This window comes from Bos grunniens, chromosome X, assembly GCF_055505025.1.
Source record: "Bos grunniens cultivar Pamir isolate PY7600 chromosome X, Bosgru_T2T1.0, whole genome shotgun sequence".
NCBI lineage: Eukaryota > Metazoa > Chordata > Mammalia > Artiodactyla > Bovidae > Bos > Bos grunniens.
The window spans coordinates 93,424,224-93,442,167 of NC_141194.1; positions in this window are offsets into that span (position 1 = coordinate 93,424,224).

Here is a 17,944-nt window from a genome sequence, read left to right on the forward strand (position 1 = left end):
TATGCAAATAGATACAGTTGTAGTCCTAATTTCTAGTCTGGATATCTTTTGTTTTTTCTCCTTGCCTGATTTCCTAGAACATCCAGTACAATGTTGAACAAAAGTGATGAGAACAAGTATTCTTGTCTCTTTCCCAATCTTAGGGGAAAGCTTTCAAGCTTTTACAATTAAGTATGATGTAGTATCCTTTACCAAGTTAAGAAAATTCTCTTCCGTTCTTAGCTTGTTGAATGTTTTCAACATGAAAGGGTGTTTTATTTTGTCAAATGCCTGTTCTGAATTGTCTTTTTTTTTTTTTTTAACTTAGACGATTCCTTAAATTTGCTAGCAAAGTTAGCCATGGCTAGTTCATGGCTCCAAGTTAGCCATGAACAATGAGGGGTCAGTTTTCATTCCAATCCTAAAGAAAGGCAGTGCCAAAGGATGTTCAAACTACCTTGTACAATTGTGCTCATTTAACATGCTAGCAAGGTAATGCTCAAAATCCTTAAAGCTAGGCTTGAGGACTGAACTGAGGACTTGCAGATGTAGAAGTTGGATTTAGAAAAAGCAGAGGAACCAGAGATCAAATTGCCAACATCTGTAGGATCATAGAAAAAGCAAGGGAATTCTAAAAAAATCTACTTCTACTTCATTCACTATGCTAAAGCCTTTGACTGTGTGGATTGCAACAAACTGTGGAAAATTCTTAAAGAGATGGGATTACCAGACCACCTTACCTGCCTACTGAAAAACCTGTATGCAGGTCAAGAAGCAACATTTAGAACTGGACATGGAACAACAGAGTAGTTCTAAATTGGGAAAGGAGAATGTTAAGGCTATATATTGTCACCCTGCTTCTTTAACTTCTATGCAGAGTACATCATGCAAAATGCTGGGCTGGATGAATCACAAGTTGGAATCAAGATTATCAGAAGTATCAACAACCTCAGATATGCAGATAATACCACGCCAAAGCAGAAAGCAAGGAGGAACTAAAGAGCCTCTTGATGAGGATGAAAAAGGAGAGTGAAAAGGCTGGCTTAAAGCTTGACACTAAAAAAACTAAGATCATGGCATCTGGTCCCATTATTTCATGGCAAACAGATGGAGAAAAAGTGGAAACAGTGTCAGATTTTATTTTCATGGGCTCCAGAATCATCACTGCAGAAAGTGACTGCAGCCATGAAATTAAAAGACGGCTTCAAAGAAAAACTATGGCAAACCTAGACATCATACTAAAAAGGAGGGGTAACACTTTGCTGACAAAAGTCTGTATAGTCAAAGCTATGGTTTTTCCGGAAGTCATGTATGGATGTGATAACTGGACCATAAAGAGGGCCGAGTGCGAAGAACTGATGCTTTCAAATTGTGGTGCTAGAGAAGACTCTTGAGAGTCACTTGGACTGCAAGGAGGTCAAACCAGTCAATCCTAAAGGAAATCAACCCTGAATACTCATTGGAAGAACCAATGCTGAAGCTGAAGCTCCAGTACTTTGGCCACCTGATGTGAAGTGCTGACTTATTGGAAAAGACCCAGATGCTGGGAAAGACTGAGGGCAGGAGAAGAAGGCGGCAACAGAGAATGAGATGATTGGATGGCATCACTGACTCAGTGGACATGAGTTTGAGCAAATTCTAGGAGATAGTGAAGGACAGGGAAGCCTGGTGTGCTGCCGTCCCTAGAGTCACAGGGAGTCCGGGCACGACTTATTTACTGAACAGCAACAACAAGGAGGGTGTCCTAGCAGAAAAGAATGCAAGCTGATCTCTAATCTCCACCCCAGGCACACCCAGGAGAACTCACTGCTGCTACTGCTAAGTCACTTCAGTCGTGTCTGACTCTGTGTGACCCCATAGACGGCAGCCCACCAGGCTCCCCCGTCCCTGGGATTCTCCAGGCAAGAACACTGGAGTGGGTTGCCATTTCCTTCTCCAATGCATGAAAGTGAAAAGTGAAAGTGAAGTCGCTCAGTCGTGTCCGACCCTCAGCCACCCCATGGATTGCAGCCTTCCAGGAGGAGAACTCACAGACTGCTACAAAAATAACTACAGAGACTTATCCAACTTCTGCATATGCACCCTAGGCACACAGTGGATACAAACTAACTCCAGGGGCTTCTCCAGCTCCAGCATATGAGCTTTTGATGCATGGCTGTGTTGTCAAGTAACCTTAGGCAGCTCAGTTCAGTTCATTCACTCAGTCATGTCCAACTGTTTGTGACCCCATGGACTGCAGCACGCCAGGCCTCCCTGTCCATCACCAACTCCTGGAGTCCACCTAAACCTATGTCCATCGAGTTGGTAATACCATCTAACCATCTCATCCTCTGTCATTCCCTTCTCTTCCCACCTTCAATCTTTCCCAGCATCAGGGTCTTTTCAAATGAGTCAGCTCTGGCCAAAGTATTGGAGTTTCAGCTTCAACATCAGTCCCTCCAATGAACACCCAGGACTGATTTCCTCTAGGATGGACTGGTTGGATCTCCTTGCAGTCCAAGGGACTCTCAAGAGTCTTCTCCAACACCACAGTTCAAAAGCATCAATTCTTCAGCACTCAGCTTTCTTTATAGTCCAACTCTCACATCCATACATGACCACTGGAAAAACCATAGCCTTGACTAGATGGACCTTTGTTGGCAAAGTAATGTCTCTGCTTTTGAATATGCTGTCTCAGTTGGTCATAACTTTTTTTCCAAGGAGTAGTTGTGTCTTAATTTCATGGCTGCAGTCACCATCTACAGTTATTTTGGAGCCCAAGGAAATAAATTCTGTCACTGTTTCCCCATCTATTTGCCATGAAGCAATGGGACTGGATGCCATGATCTTAGTTTTTTGAATGTTGAGTTTTAAGCCAATTTTTTCCTCTCCTCTTTTACTTTCATCAAGAGGCTCTTTAGTTCCTCTTCACTTTCTGCCATAAGGGTGGTGTCATCTGCATATCTGAGGTTATTGATATTTCTCCCTGCAGTCTTGATTCCAGCTTGTGCTTCTTCCAACCCAGTGTTTCTTATGATGTACTCTGCATAAAAGTTAAATAAACAGGATGACAATATACAGTCTTGATGTACTTCTTTTCCTATTTGAAACCAGTCCGTTGTTCCATGTCCAGTTCTAACTGTTGCTTCCTGGCTTGCATACAGATTTCTCAAGAGGCAGGTCAGGTGGTCTGGTATTCCCCTCTCTTTCAGAATTTTCCAGTTTATTGTTATCCACACAGTCAAAGGCTTTGGCATAGTCAATACAGCAGGAACAGATGCTTTTATGGAACTCTGTTGCTTTTTCCATGATCCACCGGATTTTGGCAATTTGATCTCTGGTTCCCCTCTCTTTTCTAAGAGCAGCTTGAACATCTGGAAATTCACTGTTAATGTATTGCTGAAGCCTGGCTTGGAGAATTTTGATCATTACTTTCCTAGCATGTGAGATGAGTGCAATTGTGCAATAGTTTGAGCATTCTTTGGCATTGCCTTACTTAGGGATTGGAATGAAAACTGACCTTTTCCAGTCCTGTGGCCACTACTGAGTTTTCCAAATTTGCTGGCATAGTGAGTGCAGCACTTTCACAGCATCATCTTTCAGGATTTGAAATAGCTCAACTGGAATTCATCACTTCCACTAGCTTTGTTTGTAGTGTTGCTTCCTACGGCCCACTTGACTTTGTATCCAATAAGTCTGGCTCTAGGTGAGTGATCACACCATCATGATTATCTGGGTTGTGAGGATCTTTTTTGTACAGTTCTTCTGTGTATTCTTGCCACCTCTTCTTAGTATCTTCTGCTTCTGTTAGGTCCATACCATTTCTGTCCTTTATTGAGCCCGTCTTTGCATAAAATGTTCCCTTGGTATCTCTAATTTTCTTGAAAAGATCTCTAGTCTTTCCCGTTCTATTGTTTTCCTCTATTTCTTTGCACTGATCACTGAGGAAAGCTTTCTAATCACTCCTTGCTATTCTTTGGTACTCTGCATTCAAATGGGTATATCTTTCCTTTTTTCCTTTGCTTGTCGCTTCTCTTCTTTTCTCAGCTATTTGTAAGGCCTCCTCAGACAGCCATTTTGCTTTTTTGCATTTCTTTTTCTTGGGGATGGTCTAGATCCCTGTCTCCTGTACAATGTCATGAACCTCTATCCATAGTTCATCAGGCACTGTGTCTATCAGATCTAGTCCCTTAAATCTATTTCTTACTTCCACTGTATAATCATAAGGGATGTGATTTAGGTCATACCGGAATGGTCTAGTTGTTTTCCAAAGCCAAGAGCCCATTAAAGTTCATACATGTTCTTTACATACATACATCAGATTGTAACAGACTGAATTATGGAAAGACATGTACAATATAGCCTGCAACTCTCCACACCGTTTCTTAGCATTTATCATTTGTAGACTTTTTCATGATGGCCATTTTGAGTGGTGTGAGGTGAAACCTCATTGTAGTTTTGATTTGTATTTCTCTAATAATTAGTGATGTTGAACATTTTTTCAAGTGCTTTTTGGCCATCTGTATGTCTTCTTTGGAGAAATGCCTATTTTGATCTTCTGCCCATTTTTTGTTTGGGTTATTATTATTTTTTATTATTGAGCTGTATGAGCTCTTTTTTTATTTTTGAGATTAATCCCTTGTTGGTCGCTTGATTTGCAAATATTTTCTCCCATTCTGCAGGTTATCTTTTTGTTTATGGTTTCCTTTGCTGTGCAAAAGCTTTTGAGTTTAATTAGGTCCCATTTGTTTATTTTTGTTTTTATGTCTATTACTCTAGGTGACAGATCAAAAAAGATATTGCTGTGATTTATGTCAAAGAGTGTTCTGCCTATGTTTTCCTCTAAAGTTGTATAGTATTCAGACTTACATTTAGGTTTTTAATCCATTTTGAATTTATTTTTGTCTATGATGTTATGGAGTATTCTAATTTCATTCTTTTCCATTTAGCTTCCAGTTTTACCAGCACTATTTATTAAAGAAACTGTCTTTTCTCCATCGTGTAGTTTGCCTCCTTTGTTATAAATGAATTGACCGTAGGTGCATGGATTTGTTTCTGTGCTTTCTGTCCCTGTCCCATTGATCTATAGTTCTGTTTTTGTGCTGTACAAGGAGTACGTCAAGGCTGTACATTGTCACCCTGCTTATTTAACTTATATGCTGAGTACATCATGGGAAACACTGGGCTGGAAGAAACACAAGCTGGAATCAAGATTGCTAGGAGAAATATCAATAACCTCAGATACGCAGATGACACCACCCTTATGGCAGAAAGTGAAGAGGAACTAAAAAGCCTTGAAAGTGAAAGTGGAGAGTGAAAAAGTTGGCTTAAAGCTCGACATTCAGAAAACAAAGATCATGGCATCTGGTCCCATCACTTCATGGGAAATAGATGGGGAAACAGTGGAAACAGTGTCAGACTTTATTTTTCTGGGCTCCAAAATCACTGCAGATGGTGACTGCACCCATGAAATTAAAAGACGCTTACTCCTTGGAAGGAAAGTTATGACCAACCTAGACAGCATATTCAAAAGCAGAGACATTACTTTGCCAACAAAGGTCCGTCTAGTCAAGGCTATGGTTTTTCCTGTGGTCATGCATGGATGTGAGAGTTGGACTATAAAGAAAGCTGAGTGCTGAAGAATTGATGCTTTTGAACTGTGGTGTTGGAGAAGACTCTTGAGAGTCCCTTGGACTGCAAGGAGATCCAACCAGTCCATTCTGAAGGAGATTAGCCCTGGGATTTCTTTGGAAGGAATGATGCTAAAGCTGAAACTCCAGTACTTTGGCCACCTCATGGGAAGAGTTGACTCATTGGAAAAGACTCTGATGCTGGGAGGGATTGGGGGCAAGAGGAGAAGGGGACGACAGAGGATGAGATGGCTGGATGGCATCACTGACTCGATGGATGTGAGTCTGGGTGAACTCCGGGAGTTGGTGATGGACAGGGAGGTCTGGCGTGCTGGGATTCATGGGGTCACAAAGAGTCAGACACGACTGAGCGACTGAACTGAACTGAACTGATACTATTTTTATGACTGTAGCTTTGTAGTATAGTCTGAGGTCAGGTAGCCTGATTCTTCTAGCTCTGTTTTTCTTTCTGAAGATTGCTTTGGCTATTTGGAGTCTTATGTTTCCATACAAATTAAAAACATTTTTTGTTCTAATTCTGTGAAAAATGTCATTGGTAATTTGATAGGGATTGTACTGAATCTCTAGATTGCTTTGGGTAGTGCAGTCATTTTAATCTTTCTTATATCCTTCTTTGGCTTTCTTTGGGTTTAGTTTGCTCTTCATTTTATAGCTTTTTAAGTTGAAAGTTTATGTTATTGATTTGGGATTTTTCTTCTTTTTAAATTATAGACATTTAAAGGTATAAATTTCCCTTAACCACTACTTTAGCTGCATCCCCTAAATTTTGATACTTGTATTTTTATTTTAATTTACATCAGAGTACTTTCTAGTTCCCTTGGAATTTCTTCTTTGATCCATGAGGTTTTTAGTGTTTTCTTTAATTACCAAGTAGTGTCAATTTCCCTAATTTTCTTCTTTTGTTGATTTCTAATTTAGCTCCATTTTGGTTATGGATCAGCTTTTGTATGATTTAACTCCTTTTAAGTTTGTTAATACTTATTTTGTGACCTAGCATAAGTCTATCATGGGCAGTATTCCACATGCACTTTAAAAAGTATGTATTCCACTGCTGTTCAGTATACTGTTCTGTACATTTTTGTTAGACTGATTTAGTGTTAGTGTTAGTCATGTCTTCTGTATCTTTGTTGATCTTCTGACTAGATCAGGATGTTTTCCTACCAATTGTCAAATGTAGAATATTAAAGTATCCAACTATTATTGTTTCATTGTCTATTTCTCCTTTAAATTATACCAGTTTTACAGTCATGTGTTTTGAATATGTTTTATTAAGTGCATGTTATCTCTTCTTGCTGAATCAACACTTTTATCATTATAAAATGTTCCTCTTCGATTCTAATTTCAATTTTTGCCTTAAAGCCCATTTTGTCTGCTATTAATATATCTATTCCAGGCTTCTTTTGATTACTGTTTGTGTATCTTTTTGCACATACTATTTGTGTATATTTTCCCATCCTTTCACTTTTAAACTATTTGGGTCTTTAAATATAAGACGTGTCTCTTGTAGACAGTATATAGTTGAATTATGCTTGTTTTTATCTGTCCTATCAATCTATTTTAATTAGAAAGTTTATTTCATTTATGTTTAATTACTGATAAGAAGGGGCTAACTTCTGTCATTTTGCTATTTGTTTACTGTATGTCATATCTTTTGTACCTTTGCTTCCTTCTTTTGTAATAAATGAGTATTTTCTAGTGTACCATTTAAATTACTTCATTGTTTCTTTTGCTATATATCTTTCAAGTTATTATCTTAGTGGTAGATCTAAGGATTACAATTAATATAATAAAGCAATCTAGTTCAGATTAAAACTAACCCTAACCCTAACCTAAAATTTCAAAGCTATACAGAAACTTTATCCAATGTATTTCCATTCCTTCTCCATTCCTTTGAGCTATTATCATCATAGAAATTGCTTCTTTACACATGTTTAGTCCACCAACACTGTTCTTTTAAAGTTGAGAATTATGTTTCTTACCATTTATTTATTTGGCTGTCCCACACAACATGTGAGGTCTTTGTTCCCCCATCAAGGATTGAACCTGTGCTCCCTGCAAGGGAAGCTTGGAGTTCCAATCAATGGTCCACCAGGGAATTTCCCTCAACACTGTTTTATAATTACTTCCTTATGCAATTGTATTTTAAATAAGGTAGGAGAGGACAAAAATTACCAAAAAATACATTTATGCTATCTTTTATATTTACCTACATAGTTACCTTTTTAAATGATCTGCATTTATTTGTGTGGGTTTGAATCACTGCCTAATACTTTCATTTTAGACTGAAGGATTCCCTTTATTATTTCCTGTATGTAGTCTGAGCTGGTAAAAAATTCAGCTTTTGTTTGTATGAAAATGTCTTAATTTTTCCTTCATTTCTAAAGAATAGCTTTGTCAAATATAGAGATTTTGGTTGACAGTATTTTCTTTTCAACTCTTTGACTATGTCATCCCTCTGCATTCTGGCTTCCATAGTTTCTAATAAGAAATCCATTGTTAATCTTATTGAGGATCTCTTGTACATGATGAGTTGCTTCCCTCTTGCTGTTTTCAAAAATCTCTCTTTCTTTTTGTCTTTCAAAAGTTTGACTATGATATGTCTGGGTATATATGGTTTTAGGTTTATCTTAAATTTTGTTGAGATTACTGGATGTGTACATTAAAGATTTTCATTGAATTTGGGGAGTTTCTGGCCATTATTTCTTTAAAAAATTTTTCTGCCTCCTTCTCTGACCCCTCTTCTCCTGGAACTCCCATTATGTGTATGTTGGTACGCTTGATGGTTTCTTACAGGTCTGTGAGGCTCTGTTCATTTTTCTTCATTCTTTTTATTTTGTTACTTAGACTGGATAATCTTTTTTTTTTTTATGTTGACCATTTTTAAAGTCTTTACTGAATTTGTTACAATACTGTTTCTGTTTTATGTTTTGATATTTTGACTGTGAGGCATGTGGGATTTAACTCCCCAACCAGGGATCGTACCCAAACCCTCTGCATTGGAAGGTGAAGTCTTAATCATTGCACCACCAGGGAAGCCCCAGACTGGATAATCTTAATTGACCTATCTTTGGGTGCTCTGATTCTTTTTCCTGTCAGCTTAAATCTGCTGATGAACACTTCTAGTGAATTTTTCATTCTGTTATTGTACTTTTCAACTCCAGAGTTTCTATTTGTATTTTTTTAAAGAAATTTATTGTTTCATTGATATTTTATATTTGATGAAGCATCAGTGTTTTGCTTTTCTTTAATTATCTATTCATGCATATTTTCTCTTAGTTCTTTGAATATATATATAAAAGCTTATTTGAAGTCCAATGTCTGAGCTTCCTTAGGGAGAGTTTCTATCGACTGCTGCCCCCATATATGGGTCATACTTTCTGGTTTCTTTATGAGTCTTATAATTTTTGTTAAAAACTGGACATTTTAGCTAATATAATTTGGCTACTCTAGATCACATCCTCTGCCTCCTCAGGATTTTTTGGTTGTTGCATTAGTCAGTTGTTTTTTTTTTTTTTTTTAATTTTAAAGATTTTTTTGATGTGGACCATTTTAAAAGTCTTTATTGAATTTGCAAGGAGACTGCAAGGAGATCAAACTGGTCAATCCTAAAGGAAATAAATCCTGAAGATTCATTGAAAGAACTGATGCTGAAGCTGAAGCTCCAATACTTTGGCCACCTGATGTGAAGATCTGATTCATTAGAAAAGACCCTGATGCTGGTAAAGATTGAAGGCAGGAGGTGAAGGGGATGGCAGAGGATGAGATGGTTGGATGGCATCACCGACTCAATGGACATGAGTTTGAGCAAGCTCCAGGAGATGGTGATGGACAGAGAAGCCTGTCGTGCTGCAGTCCATAGAGTCGCAGTCAGACATGACTGAGAGACTGAACAACAAATTGGATTTGTTACAATATTGCTTCTGTTTTATGTTTTGGTCTTTTGGCCAGAAGGCATATGAGATCTTAGTTTCCTGACCAGGATCAAACCTTCATCCCCTGCATTGGAAGGTGAAGTCTTAACCACTGGATGGCCAGGGAAGGCTTGGTCAATTTGTTTTTGCTGCTCTTTTGTTTAGTGACTTTTCTGAACTACTTCTATTGTATTGTCTCTAGTGTGTATCCATGCAAGTCTCTACTAAATATTCATCAGATATTTCCTTAAGTGTCTTGAATCAATAATTTGTCCACCCTTTTCCTGTCAGGGCAGGGTGGGTGTGGGGATCAGTACTGGCTGGGGCATGCGTTCAACACTCAGGCAGGCAGTTTACAAAAACTCAGTCTGCCTTAGCCTGTACTTCTGGCTTGCACAGAGCCTTAAGATCAGCCAGAGATGAGATTCCGGTGTCCTCACAGGTCTTTCCTAGGCTTGTACACAGTGCTGCACACACGGAGCCTTGTAGACTCTCAGGATTGTGCCCAAACTCTTTAAAAGCCACTATGGACATAGAGTTCCCTAGATTATTCTTAATTAAAAAACTTTTTTTTACAAACCCTGTTGTGGAGGGCTGACTTCTTTCATCTATATCTTTTTTTATTTTATTTTAAGTTTTTGGCTAGGCTCTTGGTTATCCAAACTTTTATCTCGGGCAGTTATGATATTAACCAATTGCTGCTGATTGCATTCCAATGCTCTGCAAATAGGGCTTATCTTGTGGATCAAGCTCTGAGTCGGGTCAAATAATGAAAACTCTATGAATGGGGCTTTTCAGGGAGCTGTGAAACAGGTTAAATAATGACAATCTCCTGGGAATGGGATTTTTTGTAAAGCGTCTGCCTGCAATGTGGGAGACCCAGGTTTGATCCCTGGGTCAGGAAGATCCCCTGGAGAAGGAAATGGCACCCCACTCCAGTACTCTTGCCTGGAAAATCCCATGGACGGAGGAGCCTGGTAGGCTACAGTCCATGAGGGTCACAAAGAGTCAGACAGGACTGAGTGACTTCAGTTCACTTCACTTCACTTTAGACCCAGTTTGCTCCCTCTTGTGGCAGTAATGCTGCTGCTGTTTTCTGTACTGCTACAATGGTTGTGAGTTTGCGGTTTTTCAAGGCTGCTGTGGAACTGGGGAGAGGCACATGGGAGTAGGTCAAGTTTAAAATGCCAGAACTGCCATATGACTCCGCAATCCCACTGCTGGGCATACACACCGAGGAAACCAGAATTGAAAAAGACACGTGTACTCCAATGTTCATCGCAACACTGTTTACAATAGTCAGGACATGGAAGCAACCTAGATGTCCATCAGCAGATGAGTGGATAAGAAAGCTGTGGTACATATACACAATGGAATATCACTCAGCTATTAAAAATGCATTTTAATCAGTTCTAATGAGGTGGATGAAACTGGAGCCTATGGTGGATGAAACTGGAGCCTATTATACAGAGTGAAATAAGTCAGAAACAAAAACACCAATACAGTATATTAACACATATATATGGAATTTAGAAAGATGGTAACAATGACCCTATATGCGAGACAGCAAAAGAGACACAGATATAAAGAACAGACTTTTGGACTCTGTGGGAGAAGGTGAGGGTGGGATGATGTGAGAGAATAACATTGAATCATGCATATTACCATATGTGAAATAGATCGCCAGTCCAGGTTTGATGCATGAGACAGGGTGCTCAGGGCTGGTGCACTGGGATGACCTTGAGGGATGGGATGGGGAGGGAGGTGGGAGGGGTGTTTAGGATGAGGAACACATGTACACCCATGGCTGATTCATATCAATGTATGGCAAAAACCACGACAATATTATAAAGTAATTAGCCTCCAATTAAAATAAATAAGTTAAAATTTAAAAATAAAATGACATACAGTGTTTTTTATAGGAGTTGAGCACTTTTCCTTGATTAAATGCCTCTCAGGTTGCTTCAGGCCTTTGAGTAATTTTCAGATTTCTGAAAAAGTTGATTTTATAATTTTGCCAGTATTTTTGTTGCTTTTATGTAAGAATGGATTTATAGAAGCCTTCACTCTGACATGCTAGAAGTCGCACATGGTTAGCTATTACTTTATTATTCAAGCTTCTCCTTATTTATTTTTCCCCATTTAACAATACCTCTTGATTTTTCTGTATCAGATCATACAGATCTTTTGTATTGTTCCAGAGTAAGGATGGGACATATTTATTTAACCAGGACCTATCATTGGACCATTTAGTTTTTTCCCCAGTACTATTAATGCAGCAAATACCTTTTTGAATGATATATTGCAATTATATTGCAATTCTCTATCTTTGGTTTAAATTCCCAATTAAGGAGTAGGTAGTCAAAGAGTAGGTGAGGTTCTAATTTTCATTGATATTACCAAATTGCCCTCAAAATAGCTATACTAATTATACTATCTCTACTACTATATCAAAGTGCCTTTTTCACATATACTTCCCAACACTGAGATTCTTAATTTTTGCTAACTAAATAGTTCAGAAAACGGTGACTCATTTAATTAATTCACTTATTTATTTCTAATTGGTTTTAATGCTATAAATATGATTAAGCAGCCGACTATCTGTTTACCTCACACACAGGGTTTGAAAGCAAGAATAGAAGAAAAAGAAATTGTAGATTTGGGAGCATCACAGATTATGCCTTATTACTAAGGTGGTTTTTCCAGTGCTTTGCAAAAGCTGTCCGGGGGTAAAGCCATCAATCAAAACCTGCTTTTGCCATTGTTTCATGGATTTGGGTAACTCCACACGTTTAAGATTCATTGTGATTGTTGGAGAGACTGAAGTTCTACACCTCGGTATTTGGCATAAAGACTCAGGATGATGAATGCCCCTCCCTCTTGTTAATTGCTATGAGGCACTGGTAAGCTCTGACTAGAACTTATAGCTGCTTGCGTACATTTAAACTAGCAACTGGTGATCTTTTTCCTTCACAGTTGCAACTAGAAAGAATTGCACCTGTTTTGGGCTCACAGTTTTTCTGTAGAGGATATGAAAAGAATACTATTATGTCTTAGCTGCTTTAAAAGTATCGTGTGAGAGAAGTCAAGAGAAGGAAATAGTGATGTTTTAAAGTGAGGTTAAAATACAGGGGAAAAAAAATCAAAGGTCTACAATTGAAAGCCTGATATACCTAAATGTCAGGTAAAGTTCAGAGAGATTTATTATGACAACTGTAGGGAAAACATCTCCCTTGTTTAGGCTGATGTCTTCAATTGCATTTGTTGTTTTCTGAGCATTAGCATGGTTTCCAAAAGCCATGCCAAGTTTTGTTAATACACAGCTTATTCTTTTGCATCTTTCATACATGGTCATTCCCAGACTATGGATATTGTACTACTCAAATCAGGCCAGTATGTAGAGAAGCTGAGTTGGGAGCATGCAGGAATTAGGGGTAGAGGGGTAGATGAGCAGGCTTCACTATGCTGCTACCATTAACCCTGTGGTGACCTTGGAAAATTTGATCTCAAGTGAGGTGATGAATTAGCAGGGAATATGGAAGCATTATAAAAGCATTATGGTGGCTTTTACTATGATCATATACTATTCAGGGAAATTGAACTTGGTCAATTAAGCCTCTGATAAAGGGCTATACTTTAAATCTTTTTTTTCTTCTCACAATAATTTTGTACTTTTATGCCTTAATGAGTAAGATAAAAATCATAGAATCACAAAGAAAAAAAATCTAGTCCTTTCCCTTTTATATGTAGACAGTTAGTATAACATAGTGGTTAAGTGCATGGGCTTTGGAGCCAGACTGCCTGCCTTCATATCCTGGCTCAGTCACTCAATCTGTGACCTTGGGCAATGTCTCAGTTTCTTCATTTGTAAAATAAAAATAATAGTTCCTCCTTCATACACAGGCTTAATATGAGCATTGAATTACTTACTATAAGAAAAGCACTTAGAACTGGGCAGATAGAACACACTGAATAAATATTAGCTATTATTGTTATTATAATAAAGTTCTCTCCTCTGCATTGGCATTTAGCAGGAGCCAAGAAAGCAAGTAGAGGCAGAGAGCTGGTATGTATGGGAGCAAGGAAACCAGAAACTTTGCTCCAATCCCAGTAGGGAGATCATCGTTAGGGAGATGGTGTTGCTGACAAACAAGACAGTAATTTTTCATACTACCAGGGCGCTTTGTAAAGACTATGTCAGTGTTATTAAAAATGTATTCCTTAAACTACTTTCATCATAATCACCGAGGTCGGGAAGAATTGATAAAAGGCCGATTCTAGAGCTTCATTCCAAACCTGAAGAATCAGAATTTCTGGTTCTTGGAACCAAGACTATCCATTTTCAACAGGTAGTCCAGAAGACTCTGATGCAGGCTAAAGTTTGAGAACCCTTGGATCAGCCTATGTTCAGATATGGTTTGGTCAGAACACAGAAAGCAGCTAGTAGCACTGACAATAAAATCAAATGGTACTAATGTTCAAATCCACATTGAGCTTGACCCAGTAACTTCTCTGCCTTCACTTGTTTCTGCTTTCAGGCCAGTGAATAATCTTCTATGTAATTTTGGAACTCATGTGGCAAGATTTCCTGTTTCCAGGCATGATAAATAAAATTTTAATTCCTAGTTCTATAAGGCTTTCGTCAAATAAAATTTTGACTGCTGGCTGTAGCTCTCCATTTTACCAGTAGGGAGCACAGTCAGTCTATTGATCTTAGGCTTGTTATTAAAAAGAAGTCTGAGATGGCTTCTTTATTTTTGTATGGAAATCTTTTCCTGGGGGTTGGATAATAAGAGACAAGGGCCATTTCTGTGTAGGGTAGGAATGTGACCCTCCCGGTGGAATTGTTTAGTTTTCAAAGATGACACAGAATGAAACTTTTAAAATGAAAACTTTCATATCTGAAAAATGTGCTCTCCTCAACATGCCATTCTATAAAGTGAAACAGATCCCTTCTTTTCATGAGTAACATGTGTTCCAACTGAGCACCTTGAAATAAGATATGAAATGCAGAGAAATGTGTAAGAAAAATTATGAGATGTTGAATTCTTCTATTTTTGAAAATAACGTGCTTTGGCATGTGGAATTAGATAGCTGGGGGTTGGAGAATACTTGAAAGCTTGATGAAAGATAAATTTTAATTTTCTTTGGTTCGAGGTGTTTTTTTCTCAGCTCCTACAGACCGTTTAATTATCACCTAAAAAGAAACTGGAATGACAAGAGTTTGGGGGCTTTGGGAAAAAAACTAAAACACAGATCAGCTTTCCCTCCCCTCCTCCTTATCCCCCCAAGTCAAAATATCTGACATCATGATAGCAAAACCCCCAAATGAACACCTTTTTTTTTTTTGCTACATTCTGTACAACTTCTCATAAATTCAAAGGGAAGGATTCATTCATTAATAAAATGTAGATACTAGGAAAACAAGCTTTAGAAAAAAAATTGGACTGAAAATCAAGACAAGTAGAATCGCTGTGAAAAATCTCTTAAGACTTGAAGTGGGCTTCATTCTTGAGGTTGCTAAATATAACACTGGGTCAAAACACCAGGGAGTGTTGGTTAATATTTATTGAATGCCCACAATGAATATGCTGTAGGGAATCAGTTTGTGTTGGTTGGCTTGAAGACTGTGAATAAGTGTCAAATTAATAAATTTTTTCCTTTATTTTTTCTCTGGTGGCCTAAATAGTCATCGTAGTTTCTCTGAATATAAAGGCTTATGCTTCTGGGATTGGTCTATAAATTGGTTACAGCCTTTTATATCTCCAAAGCTATATTCATTGGGTTGATGGATGGGATCCATTGATGGGGCAAAAAACTGAAGATCCAGAAAAATAAGTGTGGATTATCAGCTACTTTAAGGAAAAGGGAAACTTCCCTGGGTGACAGTAAAATAGAATTCGTTTTTTTCTGGATTTAGACTCTCACATCTGCTCTGTGTATGATGTGTCATGAAATTTACTCTGCTCTACAGACACATTTTGATTCCTCATAATGTAGAAGATGAACTTTCTCTAGTCAGTTTGTCTGTCAAAACAAAACTTCTTTGATGAAAAATATTCATTTTTATAAAGGTCTTATTCTAAAAACTGATGAAGATTTTTGAAAAGAAAAATCCCGTCCCCATTGCTTTTCTTCAAAATAGTGCTCTATTTTTATTCCAAAATAAAAACTACAGTTGTTTGAAAGCAGTTTTCTTCTCTCTTTTTCCCAACCAGTTCTAAATCTCCTAGTACCACTCCCCTACCCCTTCTATGGTAAAAATGAAAAACAAATAAAAATCTTGCAAGTGATAATAGTAAATAAAATTATTTGCTTTGTGACATACTGTCTTTGTATATAATCTACAGGCTACAGCAACTGTATTCCATTGTAACAATTTAGATACGTGGGATTAGTCTTCAGCAAAATTATGAAGTAAGCAAAATTGGTTTTGTCTCTCTCCTTACCCTCAGCCTTTCAGCCTATAGTGCCTTGACCCCACAGTGTCCTGTGGATGCTTTCCTTTAACATATTCATTTGTTTCTCCATTAATGTTTTTGGTTCTTTTTACTTACGGCCACATTCGTCAGAGAAATAATCTCACAGACTTGTGATCATATGGAAATGTGTCTTCATTTGTTAATGTTTTACCACTTTCAAGTAATATTTGCATTTAACAGAGATTTTGAGAGGGAGCAACTTAATACAAAAGGGATGACTTTAATAACAGGGATTCTAGACCTTGCAACATATTACGATGTGTGGCTAATATTGATAACTGCCTCCCCCAGTTTCTCATTTCTTTCTCAGTAACAGAATCATGATTTCATTTGGTGTGATTGTGCACTCAGAACAAATACTAGTACCAGTCTCCTTTGAAGCTATATCTGGCCATGTGGCTAAGTTCAGGCTGACAACATGTAAACCACCAAAGTCTCCCTAAGAGATAGAGGGTGGCCTTTTGTCCTGACCTGGCTTCCCTGTTAGCTCAACTGGTGAAGAATACATCTGCAATGCAGGAGACCCTGGTTCAATTCCTGGGTTGGGAAGATCTGCTGGAAAAGGGATAAGCTACCCACTCCAGTATTCTTGGGCTTCCTTGGTGGCTCAGCTGTTAAAGAATCCACCTGCAATGCAGGAGACCTGGGTTCGATCCCTGGGTTGCGAGAGGAATGGCTACCCAATCCAGTATTCTGGCCTGGAGAATTCCACAGACTGTAAGTCCAGTCAGTTCAGTCTCTCAGTCATGTCTGACTCTTTGCGACCCCATGGACCCCAGCACAACAGGCCTCCCTGTCCATCACCAACTCCCGGAGTTTACACAAACTCATGTCCAGTGAATCGGTGATGCCATCCAACCATCTCATCCTTTGTCATCCCCTTCTCCTCCCGCCTTCAATCTTTCCCAGCTTCAGGGTCTTTTCAAGTAAGTCAGCTCTTCACATCAAGTGGCCAAAGTATTGGAGTTTCAGCTTCAATATCAGTCCTTCCAATGAACACCCAGGACTGATTTCCTTGAGGATGGACTGACTGGACCTCCTTGCAGTTCAAGGGACTCTCAAGAGTCTTCTCCAACACCACAGTTCAGAATTATCAATTCTTCAGCACTCAGGTATCATTATAGTCCATCTCTCACATCCATACATGACCACAGGAAAAACCATAGCCTTGACTAGATGGACTTTTGTTGGCAAAGTAATGTCTCTGCTTTTTAATATGTTGTCTCGGTTGGTCATAACTTTCCTTCCAAGGAGTAAGCGTGTCTTAATTTCATGGCTGCAGTCACCATCTGCAGTTATTTTGGAACCCAAGAAAATAAATTCTGTCACTGTTTCCCCATCTATTTCCCATGAAGTGATGGGACCGGATGCCATGATCTTAGTTTTTAGAATGTTGAGTTTTAAGCCAACTTTTTCACTCTCCTCTTTCACTTTCAAGAGGCTCTTTAGTTCTACTTCACTTTCTGCCATAAGGGTGGTGTCATCTGCATATCTGAGGTTATTGATATTTCTCCTGGCAATCTTGATTCCAGCTTTTGCTTCATCCAGTCCAGCATTTCTCATGATGTACTCTGCATATAAGTTAAATAAGCAGGATGACAATATAAGCCTTGATGTACTCCTTTTCCTATTTGGATCCAGTCTGTTGTTTCATGTCCAGTTATAACTGTTGCTTCCTGGCTTGCATACAGATTTCTCAAGAGGCAGGTCAGGTGCTCTGGTATTCCCATCTCTTTCAGAATTTTCAACAGTTTATTGTGATCCACACAGTCAAAGGCTTTGGCATAGTCAATAAAGCAGAAAGAGATGTTTTTCTGGAACTCTTGCTTTTTCGATGATCCAGTGGATGTTGGCAATTTGATCTCTGTTTCCTCTCCCTTTTCTAAGAGCAGCTTGAACATCTGGAAATTCACTGTTAATGTATTGCTGAAGCCTGGCTTGG